General features: G+C 25.3%; 1 long non-coding RNA gene across 2 annotated transcripts in view; it reads left to right on the top strand.

Annotated features, from left to right (window-relative positions):
* The window catches only part of LOC122504385, a 167,751-nt gene that overhangs the window by 120,400 nt on the left and 33,604 nt on the right, over positions 1-13,747 (top strand). For both annotated transcript variants that reach the window (XR_006301828.1, XR_006301827.1), the window contains one exon: positions 1,198-1,241. This is a non-coding gene — a long non-coding RNA (uncharacterized LOC122504385). The remainder of the gene's footprint in view (positions 1-1,197; positions 1,242-13,747) is intronic.

The following is a 13,747-nucleotide window of genomic DNA, read 5'->3' as shown; positions in this document are numbered from 1 at the left end:
TGCCTTTTGATAATTTTTGTACCATTCTGAAACTTTCTCGTATCTTTGTCACTAATTTTGTAAAATTCTAGAATTTTTTATTTTTTTGGGTATCAATTTGCTATTTATTGATATTTTTGAAGTCTTCTGGTACCAATTTGATGCTAATTGGTATATTTGATGTCTTTTGGTACGAATTTCATAATTTTTGGTACCAATACGTTGCTGATAATATTCTATTAAGCATTTTGGTTCGAATTTGTTTGGTGTTTAGTGTTTTTGATGACTTTTGGTACCAATTTTTTTTTTATTTTTTAGTATCTTTGATTACCATTTGTACCAATTTTGTATAATTCTAATAAAATATTTCCTTGGGTATCAATTTGATATTTATTAGTATTTTTGAAACTTGGGGTACCAACTTGATTATTATCAAGTATCTTAATGATTAATTAAGTATCAATTAGTATATTTCATGATAATATTTTAATATAATTAAAACAAGGTAATTAACATAATTAATTTAACATAATTAATTAATTAATAAACATAATTAACATATATATTAATGCAATTAATAAAATTCAATTAACAGAATAAAATAAATACAATATATAATTATCATAATTATTTTTCCGTTAGTCAATTTTTTTAGAGCACTTCTTTATCGCTCTAAAGTGGATCATTGATAAATGAATGTTGATAATTTCGTTTTCTCTTATCGGCGAGGAAAATCAATAGGTAAACGGGTAGCTCTATTAGAAAACTACGTAGCGCACTTCATTTTCTTATCACGTAATCCTATTTTAAAAAGTGACATTGTAGAATAATTGACAGGCTTCATGCATCCCACATGTCTCGTCTCAGGCGCCACCAGCTTTTAATCCATAAACAGCTTTAACTTCAACACCGAGCTTTTACTGAAATTTATTTAAAACTCAACTTTCTTTTCGAAAATTTAAAAATACCATTTATTTTTCGAACCGACTTTTAATTTTTTTTTAATTTTTCTACATTTAATCCGCTATTTTTGATATCTATCACTGTTATCACTTTAATATCATTTAAGTATTCTATTAATACTAATTAAAATTTAGAGTAATAATTTAATTTTAATTCAACTAAATTTGAGTTAAATATTATATAAATTTATTATATAAAGCAAAAATATTTCTTGAAAAAGAAATAATTAAAAGAAATCCCATTGTCTGATTTCAGGTGGAGAGCCGAAAAGAAACCACAACATTTGTCCGTCTATACCGGTGAGTTTTTTTCTTCTTTCTTTCTTTCTTTCTTTTTTTATTATCTTTAATGTGTAAAATTATACTTTGATTTATATTTAAAAAAGCCCAGTGTTCTCCGTTGTGTGTATATGGTTAAATAATAATAACCGTGTGCCCCCCTTTTTCTTTTGCGTGTAATTAGCAGTGTAACTGCGTTCACTGTATCGAGTCAAGACGTGGACAAAAAACATAATGTTTTGACTTGGTTGCTTGGGTCGCGTGCGACCTGCGTCACTGAATACCGAGTACCTACTTCATTCGAGTACAGTATTCTGAAGCACCTTTCAAGAAACAAAGAACCGTAAAAGAGAATAAGGGTGACTCTGCGCGCCACGGCGATTGTACAATCGATACTGCAATTTTCCCGCTCAATACAACTAATTTTGACTCTTGAACTTTTAGTGAAAGGAATTTACGTGTTTTTTCCCCAATAAACAAACAACACTTGACGGGGTAATTGATTGGAAAACAAAATTAAAAGAAAAAAGTAGAAATAGATTCGTTTTAATTGATTTGTTTACACAAATCAATTAAATCGAATCTATTTCTATTTTTTCTTTAATTGGTTTTGATCGACTTTTTTTTTGTTTTTAAGCTTGAAAAAAGAAAATTATTTTTAAGAAGAAAATTTTTGTTATTGTTGCAATTTTTTGATTAACTAATGTTTAATTTTTTTGAATAATTTTCATTCGCTTATGAACTTTATTTGTACGAATTTTTTATTGTTCGAATTGTTGTCCGAACTCCGAAAATGTTCATTCCGAACTTCTGTTTGATTATAGAAATTTATTTGTACAAAATTCATAATTGTCCGCCTAATTTTGGACCCAAATTTTCGTTCTCTTAAAAACTTTATTTGTAGAAATGTTCAATTGTCAGAATAATTTTTATTACAAATTTTCACTTGCTTATTTAATTTGTCTAATTTTCCGTTCATTAGAATTTTTTCCTGACAAAATTTTCATTTTTTCGAAATTTTATTTGTCAAAATTTATATTTATTCTGATTACAATTTTTTTGCACTGCAATATATTCGTATTTTCATTTTTTCGAAATTTGATACATTGGAATTTTAATTTTTCCAATTTTTCTTTTACTCGAATTTTCAAGTTTCCAAATTTCCATGCGACCATAATTTTATTTGTTCAAAGTTCTGTTTTTCAAAAAAAAAAAATATATACATTTTTTGAATGTTAATTTAACCGAAGCTTCATTTCTCTAATTTTTGAAGCATTCGGTCTTTAATTTGTCCGAAATTTCATTCTTTTAAGATTTTTTCTTTTAGGAATGTGTAATTGTTCAAATAATTGTAATTCAAAATTTGTTTAACTTAATTTTCCAAACTTCAGTTAATTAGAATTTTTAAGTGTCCGAAATTTCATTTTTTCGGGATTTTATTTGTTTAAATTTTCATTTAGTTTAATTAGAATATTTTTGGTTCGAATTTTTGTTTTTTCAAATTTTGATACAGTTAAATTTTAATTTTTCTAATTTTTTTTATCTTTTGAATTTTAATTTATTCGATTCTTCGTTTTTCTAAATTTTAATGCATTCGGTATTTAAATGTCCTAATTTTCATTCTCTTAAGAATTTTATTTTTAAATGTTGAATTGTCCGAAAATTATGAATGGAAATTTTCATTCAATTAGATCTTAATTTGTCAAATTTTCTTTGTTTCTTTAAATTTTGATGCATTTGGTCTGTAATTTGCCCGAAATTAAATTCTTTTAAGGATTTTTCTTTTAGGAATGTTTAATTATCTAAATAATTGTAGTTTAAAATTTTTTGACCTTAATTTTTATAAACTTCCGTTCATTTGAATTTTTATGTGACAGAAATTTTATTTTTCCAAGATTTTATTTGTTTAAATTTTTTATTTAGTTTTGTTAGAATATTTTTCTCAGGGACTTTTTCGACTTTTCTTTCAAACATTGAAACAAAATACCCCAATTTTTAGTAAAAAGAAGTGCAACTTATTTTGATTTTTATAATGTAAAAAGTAACTATAAACAAATATTGCAAAAATTGTTTTGTTACAATTTTTGAAAATTAACTTTTGAAGAATTTAAAATTGCAAATTTTGAAAATAATTGAATTATCCAAAATTTTAATGGAAAATCTTTAAAGGCAAATTTAAAAATGAAAATAAGCTTTTAAGTTTTTAAAATTCAATGTTTTTAATATTTTCAATTACATATTTCCAAAAATAATACCATTTTAGAATTATTTTTAACATTTTGGAGAAAACAATAATGTTTAAAATTTTTTATTAAAATTCATCAAAAAATTCATTATTTTTTAAAAATTATTCAAAAATTCTTTTAAGAAATACAATTATTTTCGAAAAATTACATTAATAAAATATTTTTAAAAACTAATTATTAGAATTTTTTTGTGATAATTTTTTAAGATTCAAAATTTACTTTTTGAACTTATTAAAATTTTTGAGAAATCATGGTCTTGTTTATAATTAAAATTCTTGAAAAATTTGATCATTTTTATTTATACTTTTCAAAAATCCATTTATTTTAAAAAGATTTTACCAAATTTTAATTGTTTGGAAATTTTTAAAAATTGAAAAACTATTTTCGATCAAAAATTATTTTAAAATATTTAAAAAGAATTAATTGTAAGAAATTATTATAATTTTTTAAAAATATTATACTTTAATAACTTAGGAAAAAACTATGGAGAGTCAGAATTATCATAAAAAATCAAAAAATCAAAAAATCGGTTTATGTATTTAAATAATTGAATTCTAGAACAACTTTTGGAAAATTATTTAAATTAATTGATTCAGAGATGAAGTTTAGTTAAAAATTGTAGAAATAGTTAAATTCAGGAAAGGTTATAATTATAATTTTTATAAATTATTAAAATTCATAAATTTTACTTATTTTTCGTAAACATTAATATTTTCCTAGTAAAAAAATGGAGCGCGAATTTCATTCACTCGGGTTTACAACAAAAACTAAAAAAATTCCATGATCCGATTAGAAATTTCACGATTTCCAGGTTTTTCATGACTTGTAGAAACCCTGAATTATTTTAATGTATATATTAATTTTCATTTCTCTAAATTTTGATACATTCGGTCTTTAATTTCGAATTTTCCCTCATATCGTTTTGTACTATCTAATGATTTAACTATATGCCCAATTTTTATAAAGAAATTTTTTTCGATTTTTGGAAGATGATGGAAAAATTTAAAAAAAAAAAAAATTATATATATTTTTCAAATATATGCTCAATTTTTCTCATTTCCTTTGAGATTCTCAAGTTGATACCATTATAGTATCAAAACGTTGCATCGCAATAATTGTGATATGCTTTTTGCCTTAATTTGATATCCTTAGAAAAACTATTGTCCTTATGATAAAATTAAAAAATAATTTCACTTTTTAAGTAGAAGTTTTGAATAGTAATTACAATAAATTTTAATCTTAGAAAGAAATCTCGACTATTTGAAAATGCGCCCCAACGAAATGTTACGTAATAATCGATATTGAATTAAAGTAAATGTGAAACATAACTGTAATTGTTTTATGAAATCGTAAAGCATAGGAAACTGAAAAAGAATATAAGAACTCTCGATTGGAACGGATGAGAATAATAAGTAGATGTAATGAATAGTTTTTATACTCTCCTTCTCTTTTTCTCTCTCTCTCTCTCTTGGTCTGTTGTGCGGTATGCAGCAAAAGTTGGAGTAAATATGCATGGTCAAAGTATTTATAAACACAAGCATGTTCCGAAGAAGGAGACAGAAAGCGGTAATCGGTACGAGTAAGATCCGGGCTAGGTCGTTCAACTAAACCAACCAACCAACAACCATCCAACCATCGACAAGCTAGCGAGAGAGGACCAAAGGCACCTTATATTCTCTCTAACAGAGAGTCGGGGGATACCCCACGAGCATTGGTACCAACTTTATATATATATATGCACATACAGGACACTTGGCAATCGTGAGCGTGTTCACGTGAACACGATGGTCCAGTGTAAATGTGAACGGGGTCCAACTATATAGCAATCGTACAAAGAAATCAGCATGTGTGACATTATGTTCAGAGAACGATGTGCATGGTGATCACTGATACACACAATATTATATATGTATATACAACTTGGACTCATGTGTATATTTTATAATGTTACTTGTGTGAAAGGGGGCGTTCACTAATACAATCTTATTAGAACCATTTCAGTATTAATAACGTCACCAATACCACGATTTATCGGCTCCACATACGTATATTTATTTTTAGATGTTGATTTATTTCTTCTCTGCCTCTTTACTTTTATTTAACTCTCTTGGATCCACTATTCTTGAAAAAAAAGAATCCATTAAAAACTTACTAAAATATTATAATTGTGTTATAATATTATAGTATAATTTAATGTTGTGATATATCCACAATTGCTTGCATCCTCTATAGCAAAACTTGCATCTTTTGCATTCTGACATGTTTATTTTTTTTACCAAATTTGATTAGATTATTTCTCTAATTTTTGACTATCATGATAAAACCAAGCACTGTCCAGAGACACAATTTCAGAACCAGGACAAATTATTCTTCCTTTTATTACAAAAACAACTTATTTGTATTCAGCAATGCAAAAAGAAGTGTCTTAAAGATACTTGAAGATAGTTAAAAGACTAACAAAGTTACTTAAAGCATCTTATATTAAGATGTTTAGGTCAGAAACATCTTAATATAAAATCTTTCAAGTAACTTTGTAGTCACTTTTAAGTTTTAAGATACTTCTTTTTGCAGTGAGACCAACTTAATTTTTGAAATTGTTTAAACAATTTAAAACTTACACAACAAAATCAAGACACTAGATGAAATTTCCACTTCACAATAAAGCATTTAAGCTTAACATTCACAGTTAAATGCAAATAATTTCCATTTATTTGGATTTGGATCCATTAATTAAGTACTAAATTGTTTAAACAAATTTAAACTTTCACGATAAAATGAAGTACCCTAATGATGCAATTTCCAATCCACGATAAATTATTCAGTGTTAGGTGTAAATAACTTGCAAAACTCCTGTTTTTTTAAACTAACTCATTTACTTTTTTAATAATTTGTTTAAACATTTTAAAACCTTTAGAACAAAATCAAGGAAACGATTAAATTATTTTCAAAAAATATTCGAAATTCAATTATTTTCAATATCTAGTATTTTCAATAAAATTTCGCTAAAGAATTCAATAATTAAAAAAAAAATTGATAAAATTCATCCAAAATTCAATTATTTTCATAAATAATACAATTTTCCACAGGAAATTTTCGAAAAAATCAATTATCAAACAAAAAATGTTATACAATTCTTCACTATAATTCAATTACTTTCACTAATAGTAACATTTTTCATGGAAATTCAATTTAAAAAAAAAAAATTTTTTTTATTAAATTCTAATTCTAAAAAAAGAATTTAAATATTTTCATAAATAATAAAACTCATCGAAGAGTTTCAATTATTTTTAATTTTATTTTAAATTAATTAATCGAAAAATTCAATTATTTCCACAAATAAAGTTTTTCAGAAGAATTCAATTATTTAAAATAAAATTTTCATAATGTTTATTATATTTCGAAAAAACTAATTATTTAAAACAATGTTTATAAAATTTTTATTAAGAATTCAATTATTTTCAAAAATAACAAAATTATTCCCGAAAATTCAATTATTTTGAGTGATTTTTTTATAAATTGCTTTGCAAAATTCAATTATTTTCATAAATAACAATATTTATCACAAGAATTCAATTATTTTTAAATGTAATAAATTTTTTCTTTTTAGGAATTCAATTATTTTCAAAAAAAAAATTGCATAAAATGCCATGCAGACATTTAAGTATTCTCAAAAATTTAAATAGAATTCTTTGTAAAATTTAATTATTTTTAAAAACTTTTCGCAATTCAATGATTTTTAATATCTACTATTTTCATAAAATTTTCAAACAGAATTCAATTATTTAAAAAAATTTTTGTAAAACATTCGTAAGAATTTAATTCTTTACATTAATAATAAAAATTTCTTAGGAATTCAATCATTTAAATTAGAATTTGCATAAAATTAGTCGAAAGAAATCAATTGTTTAAAAATTTTTATAAAATTCTTCGCAAGAATTCAATTATTTTTATAAATATTTAAATTCTTTCATGAATAGTTATATTCGTTGAAGAAATTAAATTTATTAGCAGGATATGAAAGAAGTAAATATTTTTTGATGAAAATTGGGAAAAAGTCAGGAAAATAATATATATATAGAATGGAATTTTTGTAAGGTTTGTGAAGTGTTTAAAATGAATTTTTTTGGTCGCCAAGTACGATAAATTATTTAACTCTTAAAGTTCCTTGTGAAATTTAAATAACTCGCAAAAACGATCTTTTTATAAATTTTGTCCCGTTTTTTTTTTTTTTTTTTTTACTAAATTGTTTAAACAATTTGAATGTTTCAAGTCAAATTGATGGACTCTTAAAGATGCAAATTTCACTTCTTGACAAATTATTTACACTTCACGTCCACAGTTAAATGAAAATAACTTGCAAAAATTTCTTTTTTGTATTCTAAACGGTATAATTTTGAATTAAATTGTTTAAACAGTTTAAAATCTTAACAATAAAGTTAAGGACAGTGTAGAAATACAATTAACATTCCACGACAAATTTTTAACACTAAAAATTCACAGACTTGTAAAAATGACCTGTTTAGTATTCTGACTAATTAATTGTTTACTAAATTATTTAAACAATTTAAACCTTTAACAAAAAAAATCAAGGACACTCTAGAATTGCAATTTCTAAATTTTAGTAATATTAATATTAATAATTTTAAATCATTATCAATTAAAATTAAATTATTAATTAAATTACCAATTAAAATATTACTGGAAATTTCAGTCAGGCATACACAAAACTAGTTATTTTTTGATTGGACAATTGATTTTTTTAAATTTTGATTTTTTAACAATCGGTTGTTGTAAAGACAACTGATATTTAAATCATTTTTAACTGATATTCAGTGAGATCTTAATTGAAATCGCGAAAATAAAGTCACTGAAAATCAGTCAAATTTCACTGATTCAGATTTAGAGAGTAAAAAATGAAAAATACTCAATACTTGCTTGTCTTCACGTTATCAAGGATTTAAAAAGAAATACAATCGAAATAAGAATAAAAGAAAATGTGAAAACGAAAGAAAGTACACACACACACACATAAAAATCTTCACGCCACGACAGATGTGATTATCTTCTCTCCAACTCCCCCCCCCCAATACATTTCTCTCTATATAGGTGTAAATCAAAAGAATTCCAAAAGAGTGTAAAATCACAGTATCGAAGTGCAAAATCATGAAAATTCAACGTCAAACCATAACGCATCAGATGGTCTCTAACGATTCCCTCAATCCAGCTTCTTTTTTCCCCAATTTCTTTTCTTATATTCATTCTTTGTGACACTCATCAACCTCTCGCTTCCCTCAATTATCTCCACTGTCTCCTCATCACTTCCCACACCATTTCATATCACAATCGATCTCAGAAATAATATTCTCAAGTTTTTTTTTTTTTTTTTTATAAACCAAGACGAGAAGTATATCGGGGCGAGGTCGTTTCCACCAAGAAGAAGAAGAAGAAGAATTGAAAATGATGATTGGTGGTAAGCGGGTGGAGGTAAAAGGGGGGGGGATAGAAAATGATAAAAGAGGAGGAGGAGGATGAAGAAGAGGAAAAAGGAGAAGAGGGGGTGAGGAAGGGGTGAGAGGAAGCGGCAATAAGGAGATAAATAAGAAAAGTATAGAAAGAAGGTGGCAGAGATCGGGACGCAATCCGTCGAAAGAAGGAAAAGAAAAAGAGTCCAGGAGCGCGCGAATTAAGTCGATCGCTGTGCGTGGAACCACATCCTTCTCTCGCCCCGGTATAACTCCAGATATGGCTTTTCTTTTGTCGCTCTCTCTCTTATTCTTTTCCTCCTTTTCTGTCTTTTTCTCTTTCTCTCTCTCTCTCCTTTTCTCTCTTTCTGTCTTTTTCTCTTTTCCTCCTTTTCTTTCTTTCTGCCTTTTTCTCTCTTTCTCTTCTTTTCTCTCCTTTCAACTCGCCGTTGGTTTTCAAGAGAGAAAGAAAGAAAAAGAGAGAGAGAGAGAGAGAAAGAGTGTAAGAGAGAGAAAAAGAGAGAGAAAGAGAGAGAGAGAAAAGCCAACGGCGAGTGTACCTCTTTTCTTTATTATCGACATCAACAGTCGACTTTTGTTTTATAATAACCACTGCTGTGGTCGCCGACACCTCGTCTTCGTTTTCTGATGCCAATAAAGCAAGTGCAAGGCTCTCTCACTTGAATGGCGACGCGAGGTCGTCCACAATCGACAACTTATAACGAGAAAAAAATTCTCAGATTTATCCCTTTTGCTCCAAGGGGGATTTTTAATATATTTTTCCTTTTTTTTTCTCTCTCTCTCTCTCACTCTCTCCCCTCATTGTTTCGCAGACGCCTAAAGTCTTCAAGTTCTCACACCTTATTTAATCATTTGTGAAACGAGCAGAGAAAAATCGATTCGATAAAAACAATTCTGCTAAATTAATTGTGCGCTTGTTTTTACAAAATCGAAATAACAACAACAAGATTCTTTTACAAGGTTCGAAAAAACAGAATCGTAAATAAAACAGGGTTGCCACAATAGTCTGGGAATTCAGGGAAAAGTCAGGAATTTTTATTACAAGTACTGGAAAAAAAATAAATTTTTAGACTTTATGAGAAAATTGTGAATTTTGATGTTTTTTTTTCTGTTTGGCTCATAAACTATGCAATTGACAAGAATTCTTAATACAAACCCTCCAATTTTTTCTATTTCATAATTCTATTTCATAATCATCTTTTTAAATAACTTAATTCTTGAAGAACTATCATAAAATTATTAGGTACTTATAACATATTTAATGAATAATTTTACTTAAAAATTTAAAAATTAATTGGATTTCAAAAGAGTTGCGTTCATAATCTTCATAAATAGATGAACTTCAACGGTTTAATTTAAAATTTCAGAAAATGTCAATTTTTAACGAATTAAAATAGAAATTTTAAGAACAACTGATTAATGAAATTCAATTATTATTTTCAAAAGTGATGAACTTCTTTGCATAAATTCAATTTGGTTCAACAAATTTTTTAAACTCTCGGCAAAATTGCAATTCTTTTTATAAATAATAAAATTCTTCTCTGAAATTCAATTATTTGCGTAAAAAATTAAATAAACTTGGCAAAATTTCAATTATTCTGAAAAATTTTTATCATTTTAATTACTTTTTATTATCTACTATTTTAATAAAATTTTACGAAAGAATTCTATTATTTAAACAAAATTTCAATAAAAATTTAACAAGAATTCAAATATATACCAATTTTGTATCTATTTCTTCGCACCAATTCCAATAATATTTCATTTCTTAATAAAGTTTCTCCAAAGAATTCAAATATATTCAGGGAATTGAAAAAAAATAGTTCTGAAAAAATTAATTATTTCGAAGAAATTAAATAAAATTGTTTTAAAAATTATATTATTTAAAAAAGTTTTGACAAAATTCTTTACAAGATTAATAAACTTGCAATTTTAATAAAATTTTCCTATACAATTCAATTATTTTCAATACAATTCTTCTTAAGAATTCAATTATTTTCACAAATAATACATTTATTTATGGGAATTCAATTATTTAAAAAAAATTTTAATAAAACTCTTCGCTTGAAATCAATTATTTTCATATAAATAATAAAATTTTACTTGAGAATTCAATTATTTAAAAAAAATGTGATAAAATGCTATATAAATTAAAAAAATCATAATAAAATTGGTCGTGGAATACAATTATTTTTGTAAAATATAACATTCTTCCTAGGAATACAATTATTTTCGTAAAAAATAAAATTTTTCAAAGCAATTCAATTATTTAAGAAATTTTCACAAAATTCGTTGCAAGAATTCAATTATTTTCAAAAATAAACATTTTCACAGGAATTCAATTATTTAAAAAAGAATTTTTTTAAATTCTTTCTTAGATTTTTATTATTTTCAATTTTTTAATGAAATTTCTCGATAAAATTGAATTATTTTTAAAAAGTATTAAAAAATTCTGAAAAATTCAATTATTTAAAAAAATTTGAATAAAATTCTTCACAAGAAATTTATTATTTTCATGAATAATAATATTTTTCTCCGGAATTTAATTATTTACACAAATAAAATTCTTCGCAAGAATTCAATTCTTTAAATAAATTTTTTATAAAATTCGTTGCAAGAATTCAATTTTTTTCAAAAATAAACATTTCCACAGGAATTCAATTATTTAAAAAAGAATTTTTTTTAATGCTTTGCCAAAATTTAATTTCTTTTAATTTTTGAATGAAATTTCTCGATAGAATTTAATTATTTTCAAAAAGTTTTAAAAAATTCTGAAAAATTCAATTATTTTAAAAAATTTTGATAAAATTCTTCATAAAAATTCAATTTTCAGTAATATTCAATTATTGAATAAATTATTTATTTTTTTATGTAAATAATTGAATTCTCGAGAAATTTTCTAATAGAAATTTATTAAAAAATGAATTTTAGGTAAAATCTTAGATAATTATTGAATATTAGAAGAGTTTGTGTGAATTTTTGAGAAATAATTGAATTTTGAAAAAGGTTTAAATTAAAATTTTTGAAAATTTGAATTTATTGTTACAATATTCTTATGAAATAAAATAATAATTTTATCACTTTGTCATCTTAAATTTATTATAAAACATGAGGAAATCGAACACTCCGAGTCGAAGACTCGGAGTGGTCGATTTCTTCATGTTTTGTAATAATAATATTGTCATAAGTTATTGAATTTGAGAATATTAATTCTTATACAAAAATAATAATGATTAAATATTTTTTTAAAAAAGAAGTTATTGATGTTCTTCAGGGTCAGGAACAAAGGGAAAAGTTTGTCTGAAAATCAGGGAAAAATAAAATTAAACTTTTGTGGCAACCCTGTAAAAGAGATGAATCGTGATTTTCAATGAAATTAAATTTCTGTTTTTATTTGTTATTTATAATTATACACAGAAAGGTGGTACTTGCATTTTTTTTTGTAATTGCTTCCTCATCGATGAAGGATTTTTTTTAATTTCCAAAATTACAGAAAATTTAATTGAGATTCGTGAATTATTTGCTTTTTCGTTCTGCATTTGACGATGACAGGGGAATATCACCCTTGTCAGAATCATGTCGTTGAGGAGGGCGATGACTGTTGGTCTGAGTTATTTTTTTCAAGTAAAGATTAAACGAAGAAGATAGGCTTGGCACGAAGAAGAAGCGCACTTAATACAGCAATAAAAACCCCGGCTCACGTATATTATTTTATTTAGTTTCCGAAACTGCCGCGACTTAAACGCATCCATAATTACCAAGCGGTACGTGAATCGCTTAACTTATCTCGCGTTGGTGACGAGAGACAGAGAGCAAAGAGGGGGACTTTTGGACCTTTATATCTTTCTTGTTGTCTTGTTGCGGTCTAAACATACTTTGCGTTATTTATTCGAATTTAAATTTTAACTCCCACGCCATTAGGGTATATACGAAACTGAAAATAGAAAAGAGAAAGAGAAAAAAACGTCATTGTTTCAGTAGAAAAAATAAGTATAAAGTAACTTTAACTGTTTGTCAGGTAAAATTTACTAATTTAAGTGAATTAAATATTTGAATAAAATAATTTTTAATAGAGTCAATTAAAATTGTATTTGAACCAATAATTTCAGTATTTGAAGCAAATATAATTTAATTGACTCAAATAAAAATTATTTGATTCATGTAAATATTTAATTGATAGTAGTCAAGTAATCGGTTATTTGAATCAAATAAATTTTTTTTTTCAGTGTAGAAGATAAAATTAATTTACAAAACTCCAAAAAAAAAAAAATTACAATACTTTCTCATGTGATGAGAATATAAAAATTATTTTGTCTACCTAGAGCATTCATTAAAATTTGATATTTCCCTTTCAAAAAAAAAAAAAAAAAAAAAAATAGATTGAATTTAACTTTCCAATTTGTATGATGAATATGAGAAATTCTTTTTGGGTATAATGATTTCCTGGGATATGAATAAACTATTTTTTGAATGGATACGCGAAATGGTGGTGTATCAGAATTGCGAGCGAGAGAAGGGAGGGAGAATATATTTTGATACGTCAAATTAATGTACACGGTATAGATGAAAGGAACTTCATTGAATGAATGCAGCAAAGCTAGACGTAAATATTTCCAATATCCATTTTTTGCTGAAAATAACTAAGAATGATACATTTTCGAGCTCCTCCCCTCTCTCTCTCTCTTTTTCTCTCTCAGTCTCGCGGAGTACACAAATGATGCACCTCGAAGAATAACACCTTCAATACTATTTTTTTTTCATTTTTTTCCATTCGTTTTTTTATTATCAAGACGCTTTT

This window comes from Leptopilina heterotoma, unplaced genomic scaffold (assembly GCF_015476425.1).
Source record: "Leptopilina heterotoma isolate Lh14 unplaced genomic scaffold, ASM1547642v1 Lhet_294, whole genome shotgun sequence".
Taxonomy (NCBI): Eukaryota; Metazoa; Arthropoda; class Insecta; order Hymenoptera; family Figitidae; genus Leptopilina; species Leptopilina heterotoma.
The sequence above is the reverse complement of the archived record's forward strand: the minus strand, read 5'-3'. Positions and strand labels throughout refer to the sequence as shown.